A 19,991-nucleotide genomic window follows, 5' to 3' on the forward strand; every position below is an offset into this window, starting at 1 on the left:
TTTCTTCTACTAAACGAGACTATGGGAGTGAGTATTTTGATGTCGAACTGGGATTTAAATAAAGAGGAACACTACACTACATTGGGCTACGCGTGTGACAAAACGTTTATTTTAGACTTCTCGATAGCTCAGTTGCTAGCTCTTAAAACTGTAGAAAAAGCAGTGAGTATGTCTTATGTCCCTGGTCTGAATCCAGTTTGAAGGGTGGTGTTTTCTTGTTCCTTAATCAAAAAGTGAATTGCGAATTTGTCTTTCACTTTGACGTTCACCCGAAAGCTCAGTATACAAAGAAGTAGAGGCTCCTGTTCTGAATAATCCTCACGTCTGATTGTTTTGCTCAGACCTTTAAAATGTACACTGTGGACTATTTGCTCTTCCTAACACAATTAAAAAGCCGCCGGCAAACTTATCGATCGGGAGTTTAGTTCAGTGATAGCGCGCGCTTAAGTTTTCTATCGCCGGCATCTCTGTATTCTTTTTAAACGCGATATTTTTTATTCTTCGTGTGTGAATTTCAGGGAGACTCATAAACCCTTTCTCTGTTTTTAAGATACATTATTTTAAACCAGACATAATGAAAGACGTAGTAATTAGACACACGTACAAAACACATGAATCTAATTGAAGAAACTTTTGACCGGGGCGATGTATTACTAGTAGCGGCTCTGAACTCAATGTGGTGCTGTATAGGAATGCAATACAAACGCCAATGGCACAATGGATAACGTGTCTGATTACGGATCAGAAGACTTTAGATTTCTACTCCTTCCTGGTTCGTGAAGAAGCTTTTAAACCACACTACTCAACACTGACATCGAAGTGTGTGCGGTCCTACACAACCTTACTATCGACTAGATGAGTCTTCTGTTCTATCTCCGATTCTTTCCGCACATTCCTGCTATTTCACCACCGTTATTGTAGGATAACAGCCACAGACACGAGAAGATATACTATTCCGAACAAATGTCTTAAATAATCAAGTTGAAAAGGGTGACAATAAGTTTTTGTTTCTTTAACGTAACCTAACTTTTGCCTGTAAAGTTCACATTATTTTCTGTAGCCGCAAATCCCCAATATTTCTGCTTTCTCCCGAGAAACACAAGCATGGAGTCAAATCATATTAAATAACACAACACATCTATTAATTTAACACCCAGATGTGACAGAACACATGTAAGACTTACACACAGCTTTTAATATGATATAGTGAATTTGCAGGTATCCTGGGGAGGGAAGAGAACTGATATTAAGGAAATACATATTTAAAGGGGATGTAAGTCTTAAATGTGTTTTGTCACATCTGGGTGTTAACTGAATAATTTTCTAGCATTATTTATTGTGTTTTGACTCTATACTTGTGTTTCTCAGGAGAAGGCAGAAATATTGATGTTTACATTTATATTCACATTCCCGGTGATATTGACATAGGTACTCAACTATTTACTTGTAGTTTGACTAGTGTCAAAAGTTGAAAATCTCTGAAAACATCAAGATGGCTAACGACGTGCAAAGAAACTCAATCACATTTAGAGAAGGTAATGTTTAGATCGGATTAATTCGAAGTGTGTCTCTGGGTGCATTTGATCTACGAACGTTGTGTTTAACTGAAGCACACCCTGACTGAGTGTGCCATAGAAACTGACACATGTCATATTTTTCCACATTCACAGATTTTTGGCTAAAGTAAAAAAAAAATCGTTGTCATTTTCTTGCCAGCTGGCAGTAATTCTTTTGAACTGATAACAAAGACAAGCATTTTAGCTTTCGCGATGTGTGGAGTTCTTGAAAAACAAGTTGTGCCAAAAACGAAATAAACACCTCCATTAAACTTAATGCAAAAGCATGTTGTCTATAACAATAAACGATGCAAGAAGACAGGAAGAAAGGCACCGCTGGGATTTAAACCCAGGATCTCCTGTTTATTAAAGAGGCGCTTTAACCATCTAAGCCACGACACCAGCAGAACTCTCTTCTTTTACTGCCACTTGGACACACCGCTCTGAGACACCTGCGTTCAGTAAGCCCTGAGTCTGCTGGCTGAGCAAAGCTGCCTCCTTTACACGGAACAGGAGCCCCGACTGTAAGAGAAATGAAGAGAAATGGCTTTTATTGGGCACTTTTCATGTCCAATGCTCTTGACATCTCCCAAGGGCGGCAGAGTTCATTTACCACACTTTTCCTTTCTTTCTTCTTTCTGTACTCTTTGATGAAACAAAACGAGAAATCATGTAAGGGAAAATGTCTTTTTTCATGGAGAAAACATGCACAAGGAAATGTGTTTAGAAGAAGTGAGTTAACATGAAAAGTGACCTAATTTACCGGAGCAAATGCTCACCTAGCAAGATCTGCTTTACTACAAGAGAGACGTAGAGTGAAAGACGTGATCATTTCACGCCGTTGTGGAACGAAACGCTTTTGTCTTGGAATTCTAAATCAATTAGAAATTCAGAGCGACACATAAAGGCTTTGTCTGCTTAAAAATGATGATTTTTTAAAACTAAAAAAAAATGTAGAAAACACGTTTCTCACTTAGAAATTTAAGATGGGGGTGGGGTATTACTGGTAGCGGCACTGAACTCACCATGGTGCAATTAATTTACGTGACGGGCTAGTGGTTTAATGGATAACGCGTCTGATTTCGGTTTATAAGATTGTCGATTCGACTTCTACCGGGGCTGTGTGATTCAAATCAGGCTCCTCAGAAATAGATGTCTGTTATGTAAATGAAGCCAACCTGAAAGCAAACGTTGGGTCTGGGTTCCTTTCTTTCCTGCATGAAATAGCAAATCGTTACAAAAAAAAAAAAACACCAACTAATGTCCAATAGTCCAATAGTTAGTCATTTAAGTAAACATGAATATACTGTAAGGTCTTGGTACATGGGAGTGGATTTCAACCACAATTAAAAGAAGGGCAAATTATAATTACAGGCTTCAGACACTTTTTCATACAAAAGTGACCAAACACTCCCTAACTTTCAGGTTTGCTTGAACCTGTAACAGAAAAGCGGTTTGAAACTTCCATTCTCTGATGTCACTGTCTCTAAAGTCGGACGTGATGTTTCGCGGATGTGCAGTGTGCCTTTTCTCTTGTCGTGTTCAAGATGAAATGCTGCATAAGCTCCTGACTGGGTGTTCTGTACTGTTCTGTTATTTCGTTCGGATTACCTAGGTGGTGTACAGCTAAAACCCGACTGCATGGTGTAAATTCCGAGTTCGACACCAGCAGCACCTGCAAACACATCAGCTGACCTCAACGTGATTTGAACACGCAACCTTCTGATCTGGAATCAGACGCACTACCATTGCACCACAAGGTCACTTGCGACAAGTGCTTTTAATTCACCCAAAGAGAAAAATCAGCGTCCCTGAAAAATATTGTTTTCATTCTCTCCTGTGAGGAGCGCCGCTCTTCCAACGAGGGTCTCTTCTTCCCAGACCACAGATTATTCATCCCGCCTGGCTCTCTCACAGAGAGCAGACACACCGTCTCCACTAATGTGTTTACTACATCTATAGATCTGACCCCCTACAGCCCCGATATTCCTGGACAGGATATTTACCACCAGCCTGGTGAACTTCTCATCTTGACCTCTCCCAGGAGGAGCACAATTAACACAGAATCCTCTCTCCATTTAGCAAATAACACAAAACACTGTTTACCTGTCAAGACAGAAAACCAGGCTGCTCCAGGTGAGGCTTAAACTCACAACCTTGGCATGAGTCCACTGAATATGTCATTTTACATGGCCTGAACCAGGAAAGAGGTTGGAAGTCAAGAAGTTATGGTTTTGTTTTAATACTTGCCTACTCTTTTAATTTTTTGGTCAAATCTTTTATTTGGGAGTACTTTCAGTGGATGTTAATCTTTGTCCCGATGCATGATTCTGGGCCATGGTGTGTCTTGAATAATGTTCTTATAGGCTTCAGTTTGGAAAAGTGCGGTCTTCAGAAGCTACCGAAACCGCTAATGGTTACATAACACTTAATGCAAAAGCAACGTTCGGGTTTGAAAAAAAATATTACTTGCTATGAATACAAACACTGTTACAGGAGGCGTGTTAGGGCTATTTTAGCTTAGATCATCAATTCATCTTACATTTCTTCTCCATCTATATCAACAGCGTCATCGCTACTGAGCGCTAAAGGCAGGTCCTGGCAATACAATCTTCTTTAGAAAACATTTTTAAAACTATTTCCACTACCATACATAAAGTAAACGATACCGATTGCACGCAACTAATAAAATCTCTTATCCAGGGACGTTGTAGCTAGATGCAAATTCCAATCGAAAATGTATCAGCTTTAAAATTTTCTTTTGGATCCACAGGACGATCAGCATGAGTCTCAAAATATACCTGTGTTTGATTGTACAGCATAGATTGTACAGCATGTATGTTTACATTTATGTTAAAATTAAGGTAAATATATCAAAATATCAACATCCAACTTCACAGTGCTAACGTACTGTAACAGTGCTTGTCAAATTCTCAAACAAATCTGCGTTATATTTCTAAACTCTTTTAGCAGAGGACGCAACAGGAGTATAAATGATATCTCCCGCCAGCCATTCAAAGATACTTTTTCAAGGGTGAATATGGATTTCTGGGGAGTTGCGGTGTTGATCACTATTGGACTTCCCCGGTCTCAAGTGTTCTTGTTGGACACGGGCAAAAGACTCGCATTTTCTGCAAATATGAAGAGGGTTAAGGTTTCGGCTTTAGCGGAGACAGTGTTTACATTGACAATAATAAGAAGATCGTCCCTGGGTGGGTTTGAACCACCAACCTTTCAGTTAACAGCCAAACGTGCTCGCCGATTGCGCCACAGAGACTGATGAGAGAGGCTTTTCTCCATTCGCACCTTTCCGGTCAAAAAATAAACATTGCTTGCATTTTCTTGCCAGTCGGCAATATTCCTACTGCTCTGATAGCCAAGAATTACATTTCATTTTTCACAAGCTGTATGAATTTCTTGAAAAACAAGTTGTTGCAGAAAGGAAATGCATTCATGCTTTAAACTAAATCAAGCCCTATGCGGTTGTCCAAGATGGTAGTTTCTGCACAAAAAGACAGGAAGAAAGGCACAGCTGGGATGTGGAGCCAGGATCTCCAGTTAACGAGACAGGTACTTAAACCGACTCAGCTACGGTGCCGGCAGAATTCTCCTCTTTTATAGCCGCTTGGACACACCGCTCTGAGCCATCTGCATTCACGAAGCCCTGAGTCTGCCGGCTGAGCAAGCTGCCTCCTTTACACGGAACAGGAGCCCTGACCATAAGAGAAACGAAGAGAAATGGCTTTTATTGGGCACTTTTCATGTCCAATGCGCTTGACATCTCCCAAGGGGGACAGAGTTCATTAACGACACTTTTCCTTTCTTTCTTCTTTCTGTACACTTTGATGAAACAAAACGAGAAATCATGTAAGGGAAAATGTCTTTTTTCATGGAGAAAACATGCACCGGGAAATGTTGTGTTTAGAAGAAGTGAGTTAACATGAAAAGTGACCTAATTTACCGGAGGAAATGCTCACCAAGCAAGATCTGCTTTACTACTAGAGAGAAGTAGAGTGAAAGACGTGATCATTTCACGCCGCTGTGGAACGAAACGCTTTTGTCTTGGAATTCTAAATCAATTAGAAATTCAGAGCGATACATAAAGGCTTTGTCTGCTTAAAAGTGATGATTTTTTAAAACTAAAAAAAAATGTAGAAAACACGTTTCTCACTTAGAAATTTAAGATGGGGGTGGGGTATTACTAGTAGCGGCACTGAACTCACCATGGTGCAATTAATTTACGTGACGGGCTAGTGGTTTAATGGATAACGCGTCTGATTTCGGTTTATAAGATTGTCGATTCGACTTCTACCGGGGGTTGTGTGATTCAAATCAGGCTCCTCAGAAATAGATGTCCGTTATGTAAATGAACCCCACCTGAAAGCAAACGTTGGGTCTGGGTTCCTTTCTTTCCTGCATGAAATAGCAAATCGTTACAAAAAAAAACACCAACTAATGTCCAATAGTCCAATAGTTAGTCATTTAAGTAAACATGAATATACTGTAAGGTCTTGGTACATGGGAGTGGATTTCAACCACAATTAAAAAAGGGCAAATTATAATTACAGGCTTCAGACACTTTTTCATACAAAAGTGACCAAACACTTTCTAACTTTCAGGTTTGCTTGAACCTGTAAAAAAAAACAAGGTCTGAAACTTCCATTCTCTGATATCACTGTCTCTAAAGTCGGACATGATGTCGCTACCGTTGCACCACGAGGTCACTCGCCACATGTGCTTTTAATTCCCCCAAAGAGAATAACAGTAATGCTAGAATAACAGTAGTATTAAAACTACTACTACTACTGTTAATTCTCTAACAGTAACACTATAATTATATTTAATATTAACATGAATATGAACATTAAAACTAAAACTATCAGTAGCGCTATCATCATTAATACTCACATGAACACTAGCATTAAAACAACCAGTTGTACTCTCATTAATATTAATATGAATACACTAGTATTAGTATTTGTTGCTACCCATGACGTCACATCGCTCTTTGTGACGAACGCGATACACCTAGACGCGCACAGTGACATGGCGCCTGTCCCCGTGGTTACCATACTTATGATTTATAAACACTGGAAAAAATACATGTAAACTGTTACTTACATACATTTATCAACTTGGAATATATTTTTTTAGCTCTAGGATACAGTTACCTAAATAATAATAAGAATAATCATTGTTTAATTTCGGTTTGAACATTTTTTACACTAAACGCACTACAGTAATTGATCGATACAGTCTTTATTGACTGTTTTCTAGATATTTAGAACAGGATCAAAACCAGAAAAAGAATCAGTACTCACCAATCGGTGAAGCTAATTGTTTATTCTACGGTTTTTTACTTGAATTAATTGGTTTTCGATAGATAAGTGATCAATAACTCTCCTCCGTGCGCACCCTGTGCCTCCCGCGGTCTTGCTCTCTGATCCAGGCGCTCAGGTTGGTGTCTGTGATGTCACAGCGCTCTTTGTAACAGAGCAGAGCGCGTCTCCGCTGGAGGAGACTCCTGTCCGGAGCCTGGGGGGCTTTTCTTACAGATATAACATCCCCCCCAAAAAAGAACACACCGGGCTGTGAAGAGAAGCGAATCATAACAGTTGTAAAAGGAGAGCGACAAACCAAGGAATGAAATTCATTAAACAGGAAAAAAAATAGTTTACTTCACAGATTAATGTGTTACAAGGCGTACCCGTGTGGAGCAGTAGAGAACGAGCACAAGTCCCTGTAATAAGTGCTTTTAAATGTTTTAAACGAATCATCAGAGTATAGAAGCCAGGAGGTTTTATTTCCAGCCTGCTCTCAGTTCCATAGGTAGTCTGATTACCTGTTACAATAATTCATCTAATTGTAAATTTATAAGACTGTGAGACACCTGTGAGAGACATATGAGAGCTGGTGATTCCCTGGGCTGGTGTGGAATCACACACAGACAGGCCTTCTTCTGTGTGATCTGAGTCCCACTGCTGAGAGCTACAGACTGGTCAACTGGTCACTACTGTAGACACGACCATCGGCCCATTGGCTACTAATAATCAATATACAGTGTACTGACCAAAGTGTCACTACTTGTGTTTATTACATAAAAAGATAATTCCACACTCACGTGTGTTATAAAACATTTATAAAACATGTTTGGAGACTGACATACAGTAAAGAAAGTAATACTGAAGGGCTGGAGGTCCTGGAAAGGGTTAATAGAAGCTTCTTGCTTCTGACCTGGAACAGAGTCCACAGCTGACAGATCAGTGAGTCTTGAGCCCAGTTCACAGAGAGGAGAACCAGGAGCTCTTCTCTGTCTCTAAGTGGCTGTGAGGAAGGAGAAAATGGGGAGATGTGACCTGAGTCCAGGCTGTTCCAGGATTGTCTGAACGTCCTCTGGTTCTGGATTGACGGATAAAAAGAAGTATGGAGCTTCTGTCCGATTGTCTCTGAGCTGTGAATCTGACTGAGAAGAGAATAATGATTTTTTATTCTGCCTCTGATAATTTTTCTGTTTGCCAAGTGGTGTTACATCCCCTTCAGAAACTCTGCACAGACTGTCAGAGTGAGAGAAAAGTAGAGAGATGGACAGATAAGAGCACACGCAGCGAGAGATACATACGTCTTGATTTACTTTGAACCAAGTGTTCATTTCCTTTGTGGAACAAGTTGTTTCTGAACTTCAAGAAATTCATACAACTTATATAAAATATAAGTCTTGCAAATCAGGACAGAAGAAATACCGCAAGAAAATGTCAGTGATTTTTCTCCTTTTAACGAAAAGTGGAGAAAAACAACGGCAGTGCATCTCCGTCGGCTTGATTTAGCTTAATACAAGTATTCACTTCATTTTCTGTGGATTACAGACTGCGAAAGATGAAATAAAGTTATTGGTTATTCATGGTCAGTGCAGAAGAAATACTGCCGGCTGGCAGGAAAATGTCAGTATTTTATAATTCTTTAACTACAAACGTGTGAACAGCAAAAAGCAACGGGAGTGTGTCTCTGTGCAGCTGTTAAATGAAGGGCTGGTGGTTCAAACCCACTAAGGGACGAGCTTCAGACTGTTCCGCTGTAACCATAATCTCTGCTAAAGCTTGATGGGATTTCTTCGCAAGCCCTCTTGAAATTTGCAGGAAATATCTATTTTACTCATGTGGAACTACAAGTAAACAATTAAGTACCTGTCAATGTCCAAGAAAACCATTTTCACGTGTGGAATTTTATCTTCAACTGGCTGTCAGGAGAATTCATTTATACACCCGTTGTATCCTTAGCAAAGTATCTTTTTTACATAACACGCTTTCGAGAAACAAACTGTGTATCTAGCTTTGTTAAATTAAAATCGGCACATCCCAGTTGGCAAAAGAAGTAGAATATACGACTATTAAACGCATACTTTAGACGTATAAATGTGCTCCGTAACTGGTCTACAATGAAATTCTAGTATACGTATATTGTTATATGTCAATTAGACATCTATGATTATATGTTTATTATACATAAATGGTTGGAGTTCTATTATACGGATAAATTTAGAGGACTAATATACATATATAGTTAAAGGTCTATTATACATCAAATAAATATTTTATAGGTGTAGAAACTAGTAAATAAAGCCAATGATTTGTTTTAGAAATTTATTCTTAAAATATACAATTATTCACACCTGAAAAATATGTAGTTCAAATTATACATTATATACAATATTGTAATCAACAAATGGCTAATCATCATAAAAACACAACTAGTAAATTTCAGTTACAAATTCTAGTAAAATGGCAATATATATTGTAATGACAAACAAACTAATCACATGATCCCGCTAATATTTAACTCAAAACCACATTTCGATTCAAATATAAATTTTAACATTTACAACTTCTATATTTCCACGAAAATATAATTAATGTAGCACAAACGCTACTTTCTAAAAAAGACAGAATGAAACTGTTTGTTTTGTGTTTCATGGTGATCCTCCTCTCGATACTAATGCAATGTTTAATATGATCCCTCGAGAAACAAAAAGGAGTCCATTTCCGCCTGGAATGATTGATGCCCCATCAAACATTTTGTAATATCCCCGGAAGTTTATACAGTAGAATCCTGGTTCGTGGCTTAAATTCAAGGTAAACAAGACTAAGGAAACGAGTTGGAAACTTGATGTCGAACTGGGATTTAAATCACCCGGAACATTTCACTACATTGGGCAGTATGTGCCAAGGAGCATTTGACAACCCTTTGATAGCTCAGTTGGTAGCGCGGAGGACTGTAGTGGAGTCAGCAGGGAATCCTTAGGTCGCTGGTTCGGTTCCGGCTCGAAGGAAGGTGCTTTTTGTGTACTTTAATCAAAGAGTAAAAAGAGCGAATCTTTTTCTTTCAGACATTGATCAAAAGCTCAATAAACGACGAAGCAGAGGCTCCTGTTCCAAAGTCAGCCCACGTCTGATTGTCTTGTTTTGGCCAATATCTGATCTTTGAATTAAGGGAATACTCTGTTTGCTTTGTAATTAAAAAAAACATACAGTACAAATGTCAATTTCATTTTGGTTTCAAGATCGCAATTTAGTGTGAAACATAAAAGCCAGCTGGATAAGCTTTATTAATTTCCCTCACGGGATCAATAAAGTATCTATCTATCTACGTCATTTACAATGGCCTTTCAACTAATAGCCCGTGCAGGGATCAAACCCTAGCTGTTGGTACACTACGAGTTGCGTAAGGCTCTGTAACGCGCAGATGAGAAACTAACTTCTGCTTCTTCATTATATACACAGTGAGCTATATATATGTGAGCTAACTGCCTCCTACGGGCTCTGTATTTGTTAGCGATACAAGACCGGCCGTGGAGAAATGAAGTGAGGAGGGTGTGTACGTTAAAAGGCTCGTAGCGTCCCTGGAAGGGCTCAAACCACCACCCTTTTGGTTAACAACTGAGCCACAAAGACGCATGTACAGCTTAACACTTCTCGGTCTCAGTGAAAGTGATACACTCCGTAAAATTTCCAGAGATTAATTTATTTTAAAAGGAAAATCACCAACAGCGGCCGAGATCTACTGGAGTTTTTTCATTCTATACTGCGATTTCTGAAGGGTACCCTGTGAAAATACGAGTTTTGACGAGAAGGGATGGACATATAAGGTCAAAGGGCTTGGGGAATTGAACTTTAAGGTGAAGACTGCGGGTTCAGTAGCAGCAGAACCTGATCAGTATCAGTTGACTCCGATATACTTTGAAAATGAACTTGGGGATTTAGAGTCAGACGTGCTACCGTTGCACCATGGGGTACTTAATTTAAAAAAATAGAAAAAACAATCAGTGTTCCTGGATCTGTAATTGAGAACAACACCTGCACAAGAGCTGCGCAGGAAGAATAAAATGTGGTAAGAAGAGACTCTCTTCGGAAGAGCTGCGCACTTCACATGAGATTTTTTTTTTGTGAAGCTGATTTGTCTCCTTTGGGGAATTCAAAGGCACGGACAGCCGTGACTTCGTGGCGCAACGGTAGCGCGTCTGACTCCAGATCAGAAGGCTGCGTGTTCAAATCACGTCGAGGTCAGCTGTTACTTTTTCAGGTTCTGCTGGTCCTGAACACGGAATTCACACCATGCAGTTGAGTTCTATCTGTACACCACATAGATTAGTACATAGAGCAGTACAGGACACGCAGTGTGGAGCTCACAAAGGCTTACAGTCTCCAGCATTGGAGTGAAGGGGAAAAAAAGAACTTTGTTTTTTTTTTTAAGAGAAAAGGCACAGTTCACATCTGCTTAACATCACGTCCAACTTTAGAGACAGCTACATCAGATAATGGAATCCCGGAAGTTTCAGATAACTTTTTTTAATACAGGTTCAAGCAAACCTGAAAGTTAATGAGTTTCCGGACACTTTTGTTTTATTAAAAAGTGTCTGAAGCCTGAAAATGTAATTTGAAAAAAAAAAACCGCTATTGGACATTAGCAGGTGCTTTTTGTAACGATTTGCTATTTCATGCTGGAAAACAAAGGAAACAGACCCAACGTTTGCTTTCAGGTGCGGTTCATTACATAATATACATCTATTACTGAGGAGCTTGAATAAAATTTACACAAGCCAGGTAGAAGTCGAACCTACAATCCTATGATCCGAAATCAGACGCGTTGTTTATTAAACCGCTGGGATTTCACATACCCTGAATTTCCCCATAGTGTGCTCAGCGCCGCTACTAGTAATGCACCGCTCCGTCTAAAATTTCAAAGTGAGAAACATGTGTTTTCTGATTTTTCATGAGTTTTAAAATATAATCTCTTTAAATCAGACAAGGGGTTTATGTTTCGCACTGAAATTCCGATTGACTGAGAATTCAAAGAAATACTGTTTTCTTTCACAACACCGTATAATTATCACATCCACCAGACTCTCCAACCTCTCCAGACCTTGCTGGTTGAGCAATTGCTCCGATAAATTAGGTCACGTATCATGTTAAATCATTTCTTCTCAACACAACATTTCCTGGTGCACGTTTTCTCTATGAAAAAAAGACATTTTTCCCTTGCACGATTTCTCGTTTTTTTATCAAAGCTAGTGTCGCAAAAGAACTCTGTCGCCCTTGGGAGATATCAAACGCATTGGGCATGAAAATGCCAGATAAAAGCCAGTTCTCTTCGTTTCTCAGTGTCGGGGCTGCTATGTAAAAGAGGCAATTTGTTCTGAGCGCAGGTTCAGCGCTTACTGAACGCAGATGTCTCAGAGCGGTGTGTCCAAGCGGCTGTAAAAGGTGATGGTTGTCCTGTCACCGTAGCCTAGTTGGTTAAAGCGCTTCTCTGTTAAACAAAAGAACCGGGATTCAAATCCCAGCCGTGTCTTTCTTCCTATCTTGTAGTACAGAACGTATCATTTCGGGCAATCACAAAGGGCTTGATTTCGTTAAATGCATGTGTTCATTTCCTTTCTGGAAAACTTGTTTTTGATGAAATTCACACAGCTTGCGAAAAATGAAATTCAATTCTTGGTTATCAGTGCAGAAGAAATATTACCGTCTGGCAAAATAAACGGTAAGAGAGCTTTTTTTTTTAACCGAAAACTTGGCGCAATCGGTTAGCGCATTTGGCTTTTAACTGAAAGGTTGGTGGTTCGAGTCCACCCAGGGATGGGATTCTTCTGCAGTATAAACGTTGTCTTAAGTCAATTGGATTTCTCAGCGAAACCATAACCATTTTAATATATGCAGGAAATGCGAGTGTTTAACACGTGTCAGGGTCACCGGGAAATGTCCAATAATGCCCAACATTGCAACTCCCCAGAAAAAATTATCGTCGAATCTTCATTTATACTCCAGTTGAATCCTCTGCTGAAATATTTTAAAAATACAATGCAGGTTTGTTTGATAACTTGACAAGCATTGTTACGATAGCACTGTGCAGTTGGATTTTGATATTTTGACATATTTACCTTAATTTTAAACATACATACTATACAGTCTATTGTAATTTTAAAATAAGTTAGCTGAGGATGTAAAGGGGTGAAAGGGAAAGGTCAGAGGGTATAGTAAAAACAAGGATTAGGTTAGGATTGGTGGAGGTGGTAGGGGTGTTGATGGTTTTTCTCTGTAGAGGATGATTGAGTTTTTTATCCTTCTCTGAAGTGAGAAATTGGAAGAGTTGGGAGTTGAGGGATCTGATGAGGTTAGTTATAAAAGGAAGTTGATGTGGAGCTGTTAGCCGTAAAACTTCCTAAAGTCTTTAAACTGCAGTAAGCAAAGATAAAGGAAATAATCTTTGCTTACAGCCCTGTCTTTCTCACACCTGAAGAAGGCTCCACGGCCAACACGTTATGTTTCCTTTCTTCTCTTTTCAGCATGGAATAATCCTTTACTTTTTCCTATGCAGCCTACGCATGCTGACACAGCTACCCACCTGATATATAACATTCCTATAATCACAACTATGAATGTCCACTGTGGGTATTTTTTCCATTATTATTTATTTTGGCATTGAAGCATATTTTATGTAATACTGAAGTGTCATAATCACTGAAAAACATATTTTTTCATTTAGAAAGAATTAAAAAAATATAAATCACTATGAATTACATTTAACCTGTTCTGATCTAGGTTTTCTATATACTTTAACATGCCATGTTCAGAATGTCACAACGCAGAAATGCAACAGTGAAGTTTTGTAATTACAAATGTTCGTGATGAGTGATTTTGTCTCTCTTACCTTAGTGTCAGAATACTAAGATGTTTTGGTAACGAGGAAGGAGGGAAAAAGTAATTCAGCAGAAGGGGTGCTATTTTGTTGACTATAAATCCTCACATGCCATGTTCAGAGGGTCATATTAAAAAAATGGTACAGTAAATTTTCTTATGCTTCATGATTTTCATAATTTGTTACATTGTGTCTCACACCTTTGTGTCAGAATTCTGAGATGTTTTTTTCTAAACAGGGGCCATCGCAATACAACAGAAAGAGCAATTAGCTTTTCCCTATAAATTCTCTCATGCCACATTCAGAGGGTCATATTTTAAAAATGGTACAGCAACATTTCCTGAAGTTCAGGATTTTGAGAGTCTGTTACACTGTGTCTCACACCTCAGTGGCAGAATTATGAGACGATTTTATAATCAGGAGGGAGGGTCATAGCAATAAGCAGAAAGTGTCATCACCCTTTGCTCATCCTCCGTTAACCATATATTCTCATATGCCATGTTCTAAATGTCCCATTTTAAACTGCTATAATAACATTTCTTGCAAAATGCAAGATTTTGAGACTTTGAGAATTCACGTTTTGCCTTTGTCTTATTTACTTGTTGTCTAACATGCCAGTTTGTGTTATTGTGAGTTTTGAAAATTGGTTTTCGATTTTCTGAAATGTGTTTCATACAAAAATGCAATTTGGATAATCATTACTTACATATTCCCCTTTACTGAGGATATGTGCAGTAATCAACTCGGATTAGTATTTTTAAAAATGACTATAGAGAGCCATCTACAGGCGAAAGGCGGCATAACATCACAGCAGCAGCACTTAAGGTGGAACGAAAAACGCGAATAAGAAGCTGGCGAATAAGCAGCCAACTTCAGCCTCGTTAATGCAGCAGGATTGGGTGAGGTAGAAAAATATTTCTTCCTCTGAATCCTAACATTTTTGTAGGTGTTCTAGGACTTCTCGCCTCAGATAAAGCTGCCAATACATCACTTATTTCTACTCCAATATCAGCAGTGTTATCAGTACTGAGCCCTAAGTGTAGGTCCTGTCATCATATAAAAACTTGAACGTATCGACTGCATTCACCTGAAAAAATCTGATAAAATTGAAAAATACATCGGAAACAAATTTGCACTGTTTTTTTTTTCAGATCCAGAAGAGAATCATCATGAGACTCAAAACAGACCTGTTTTTAATTCTTTCCAGGAGGAAAGATTATTCAGATGCAAACATGGGTCCAAAATCAATGTACTCACCTATCGCTGTTGCTTCTTCAAATCCTTCAACTGAACGTCGATATTGAGGGATGATTTCATACAAATTTTGGTTTTCTTTTAAAGCAAATTTTATTAAAATATGAGCCTCTATTATAGTTGTCTTGGATGTTTCGCAAGGTATAATAGACCCCCTTGTGCCCTCTGCTAAAATATTATAAAATACAACAATCTTTATATATATATAGAACAGCATTTATGGTTACATGTATATTAAAATTAAGATAAATATACAAAAGTATTGAAATACAAATGTACAGTCCTAACATAATCATGCTGTCCAACTGTCTTTTTTGCTTTTCAAGTTCTCCAACAAATCTGTGTTGTAATTTTAAATATTTTAACTAAGGGTGCAACGAGAGTATAAATGAATTCTCCCGCCAACCATTTGAAGGTCAAAGTCCGTGACTGAATACGATTCCCTTGAATGTTGGCCATGACTGGTCATTCCCAGTGATAATGACTAATGTACTCACTTGTTTACTTGTTGTAGTTCGTCACACAAAAAAACTGCATTTCCTGCAAATATCAAGTGGGTTAAGGTTTTACTAAGAAATCCAATTAAGTAGAATAATGAGTGCTTGTGCTTTGGCAATTCTTCAGGCTATAGTGTTAAGAGGAGCTCAGTTGAATTAGTTTGCATAGATAAAGTATTTATTTTCCTTTTAATCCTTTAAAGCATATTACATTGTCAATACATTGTATCTTTCTTCTTACTAATTGTCATCATTTTTTTTCTGGCTTGATCTCGTAATCAGATATTTCAGAATCTTCCTTAAAAACTAGTAAAAGAAGTGGGACAGATTCATGCACATTAAAAAATATGAAAGGGTAGCAGGACACAGTAACCACCAAACATCTCGTAGATTATGAATGTGCCTAAAATATTTCAGTACTTTAGAGGGTTCTGCCAGTTTAGATGTTGTACTGTGCCTGTCTGATTTATCAAATGTGTCATTTAAATCTCCCGTCATTTCTATATCAGTCTCGCAGTAAAGATTGCAATTCATCCCAAAATGCCAAGTTTCCCACTGATGATACGTACAAAGAAATTAATGTACATTTTCCCCTAAAATCAACCAATTTAAAATCAAATGCATCCCTCCTCATCTGCTGTTGGAGAGAAAAATGTCAGAATAAATACAGATTTTAGAAGTCAGGAGCATTGATAGTCCTATTTTAAAATTATGCTAAAATGCTCAATATATTAAAAAAGTTCTATAAAATGCAAAAAAAATTAAAACATATTAAAACAAGGTAAAAAGAAATGATACACAGTTATAAAGATCAGGAATTATCAATTTGAAGTTACAATCCACTTACAATATGCCAAAAATGGCAAGGATATGTAAAACAGGTGTATACATTTTTTTTTTAAATAAAACAAGTTAAAAATAAATACTAAATACTTTTAAAATTCAGGAATGTGATTGGTCAGATGCTTATGATGAGTGTTGTTGGTGTTTCGTGTGATTTAGCGAAATGAAAAAATATTCAATTTTAAAACGGCAAGAGCTCGTATGAAAAAAATAGTTCGTAAGTATCTTTGTTGTAACAGCTGCGCCAGAACTAGTGTATTCATATACATCAGAAAAGTACCTGAACTTGACTGGTTTATATTCAGTTATGTGCATTGGGAACAAAAGGGAGACTTACATGGATTTTATTAGGTTTTAGGAATCAGAAAATGTATTTTTACACGTTTATGCCTACGAGCAGAAATAACTTCCTGCTTTCAGCGCTTTAATTGTTTCCGCTTGTAATCTCGAACAGAGAAACCCAGTACTGACTCAGTTCCTGGGATTTAAGAGGGATGTATGAAGACAGTAAAGGGGAGTTTTTTTTCCCGCTGTAGAAGGCGGTGTGACGAGTCTGGAGGGAGGAGACGCGCATTCCGCACGGGGAGCGCAGAGCAATGAGTTTCACCTGCAGCTCGCCGAGTCCTGTCCTATATAACCGCTGAGCCCGGACACACACAGCGTCTTCAGCCAGTGTTGGGGATGCACTATATCAATAGTTTTTTTTTTTATGCAGAAGCTGGGATTCTTTTGCTTTTATAATAATAATAATAATAATAATAATAATAATTAGTGGATTATTGGATTATTGGAGTTAGTGGTTACTATGCTAAACTGGCGCGAATGGCGCTTCTATTTCTTCTGTCTGCTCAAACACTGCTGGGCAAAGTTTAAATTAAAACCCTTTTTCTGAAACATTGAGTGTGAGGGGTAACAGGTGGAGTTTAAAGCCAAATAAAGGGCTGTATTGGATTAGGTAGTAGATTGCGTGAGTGACTAGTAACGAGCTCGATCAGACCCAAACTCCATACGTGCGGTAAAGAGAAGAGTACAGATGCAGCCATTCAAAATGGGTGGGGTATTCCGCAGCATACCCCGGTAGGCGTGTCGCGGTGTCACGCAGTATCACGCAGTTAATCACGTCATTTGATGCCATGCCGGAAACTATCCGCGTCACCTTGTAAAACCGCCGGGGGGAGCTTAACCTCTCATGTACAGCATTTGAGCTTTTAATTTTGAACTGTGTATTACAGCATGTTAATCATCAGTCATTAAAATGTTCGTATATTTTATTAAAGCAAGATTGCTCAGTTGGACAAAAATACACAACCTACCTTTATCAGAAATATTTATGCATCAAAGCCTTTACCGAAGATGTTACTAATAGTATTAATAATGAATGATTTTGGACAAGCTGTATACTCAAAGTATAATTTCTTTAGCACATTTGTACAAGCACTTGGAATCTGTCCAAGCCATACTTTGTCAGGCATTTTGTTTTACTTCAACGGGCATAAAAACTCCCTTGCTTTTAACAGGGCGTTTCATAATTTCTAACTACGAAAATGATTTAAAATGCGACACCTATCATTCAACTAGAGCTCAAAATATCACAAGGATCCTCAAGAGCACAGCAAAGACTGTATTAAAAGATACTTGTATGTATCAACGCTTTCTTTTCCGTATACCAGATTTTATGGAATCACTTCAGAAGGGTGTCAGCCAGTCAGATTCCAGGAATCGGTACTTTAAAGGAAAAATACACACTGGTATTCCATTTCTCCCTAACGATTTTAAGCATCCAAGTATTTAACTAGCATGTGAAATAGCATGTGAAAAAGTGGTAGTTTTAAGCTTTTCTGCTAATATAATATGGAATCGCGTATCAAAAAAATTGAATAACGATATGATTATATTCGTGTACTGCGACAGGGCTGTGTAGGGCTGTTTCGCCTCTCTCTTCATGTGACTTCCCTTGTAGCCTACTGGTCTACGTGCCCGATTACCAACTCACGGGTTGTGTGTTCAAATCCAGCTGGTGCTGGACTTTTCTCTTAACAAACATTACTTCAAAAAAATAGAATAGCGATAGTATGGACAGTCAATTGACTTTTTTTTTATTTCAAAATATCACAACATGATCGATTCTAAGTCATTTTTGATAACAATGAATAGTCACCTTCTTGCCTTCTGACAACGGTCCCTGCTTCTGCTTCCTGCTTCTATTGTGTGTGTGTGTAATAGAGTAAATTTTTATAGAGAAATGGAGGCTGGACAGTATGCGTTACAATATAAACATTTATATTGATTTAAATCGCAAACGTGTGTTTAATTGTGTTTTTTTTATCATAATCAGGCTAATGCAACATAAATTGATACAGTATCTTTGTCTTCTAAGTATCTTAATAAACTTTCAGCATAACTTTCTACCCATTTAGATTTATATCTCTTGGGATTTTGGGATCAAACGTGGAAGGATTAGATTGTAATCATTTTTATTTTTCAAGTACGTTTTAGAAAAGTGTAATCTATACCTGCCCAGACTGAACACCTTCCTATACCCCGCCTTTCATTCCTGTAATGCTCTTCCCCACGCACCCCAGCCGGGCGCTCTTCGGCCTCTGCCTGGGGCGAATGTATATTTTGATATTTACACCCGGCGCGGCACCGAGGGAGCGTCTGCATTTAAAACTTAGTTTTTAAAATTAGTCAAGCAATATGAAGCATCTCCTTTTACTTTTAAGTCCCTTAAATACATTGAGCACAGCTTTCTCACCACTTAAGATTGCTTTTTGATACCATCCTTACACAAAGCAGAAACTTTCCGATGACATACAGTACAAGTGGAAAGATTACAGATTTTAATCGTCTTTAATTTTGTTACGTTATACGTTTCATCTAAACAAACACCACAAAACTATTCTCGATTGTACGTCTGAATGTTATGTTACACCTACAGTAGTTCACTGCTTTAAATACATCGAATTAAGAAAGTTATGTGTAGCACTTTAGATCTTTTTTTCTGAACCAGGGAAAATCTGATCATGTTTCTCTATAACAATAATAAACTTTATTTAACATTTCACCTTTAAAAGTGGCATCTCAAAGCAATAAAGTAGATGGAAAAACAGTTAAAAGGGACCAAAGTAAATACCAGACAAACGCAAATGCGTTTTTAATAAAATGCTTTTATTCATTCAGCAGAGAGTGAGAGGGACATCCAGCAGAGAGAGACACACACACACCGGTTTTCATTGACAAAAAGTAATTGTTTTTTTTACATTTTTTTTACATGTTTTGTTTGTGGACAGACTGTCCACAAATGTGAGACTCTTTCTCAGACTTACATTCCCGAATGTCCTCCACCCTGGTCAACAATCCTAGGAAGAACACGAAACAGCCTGTTAATGAAATTGTTACAATTTTGTTCGTTCAGTTCTTCCTCACAGAATTTATAGATCGCATCGATCAGTTCCTGCTTTGTGACGGGCTTAGCAGTTTTCCGAACGTAGTCTTTCAACGAATGCCAAACCATCTCTATCGGATTTAGATCTGGTGATTCGGCTGGAGTTTTCACCCAGTTCACTCCTTCTGCTATAAGCCTCGCCCTTGCTGCTGTGTGTTTCGGATCGTTGTCTTGAAAGAGACGGTGCCTTGATCCAAACTGCTCCCTGAT

The 19,991-nt window shown here is 38.3% G+C and overlaps 2 non-coding genes across 2 annotated transcripts; one reads left to right on the forward strand and one right to left on the reverse strand.

Annotated features, from left to right (window-relative positions):
• Positions 1-3,247: 3,247 nt before the first annotated feature.
• trnaw-cca (transfer RNA tryptophan (anticodon CCA)) lies at positions 3,248-3,319 on the reverse strand. The gene has a single exon. It is a non-coding gene; the product is annotated as a tRNA-Trp (tRNA).
• A 7,722-nt stretch (positions 3,320-11,041) lies between these two features.
• On the forward strand, positions 11,042-11,113 carry trnaw-cca (transfer RNA tryptophan (anticodon CCA)). The gene has a single exon. It is a non-coding gene; the product is annotated as a tRNA-Trp (tRNA).
• The last annotated feature ends 8,878 nt before the right edge of the window (positions 11,114-19,991 follow it).

This window comes from Lepisosteus platostomus, unplaced genomic scaffold (genome assembly GCF_059453375.1).
Source record: "Lepisosteus platostomus isolate fLepPlt1 unplaced genomic scaffold, fLepPlt1.hap1 Scaffold_96_H1, whole genome shotgun sequence".
NCBI lineage: Eukaryota > Metazoa > Chordata > Actinopteri > Semionotiformes > Lepisosteidae > Lepisosteus > Lepisosteus platostomus.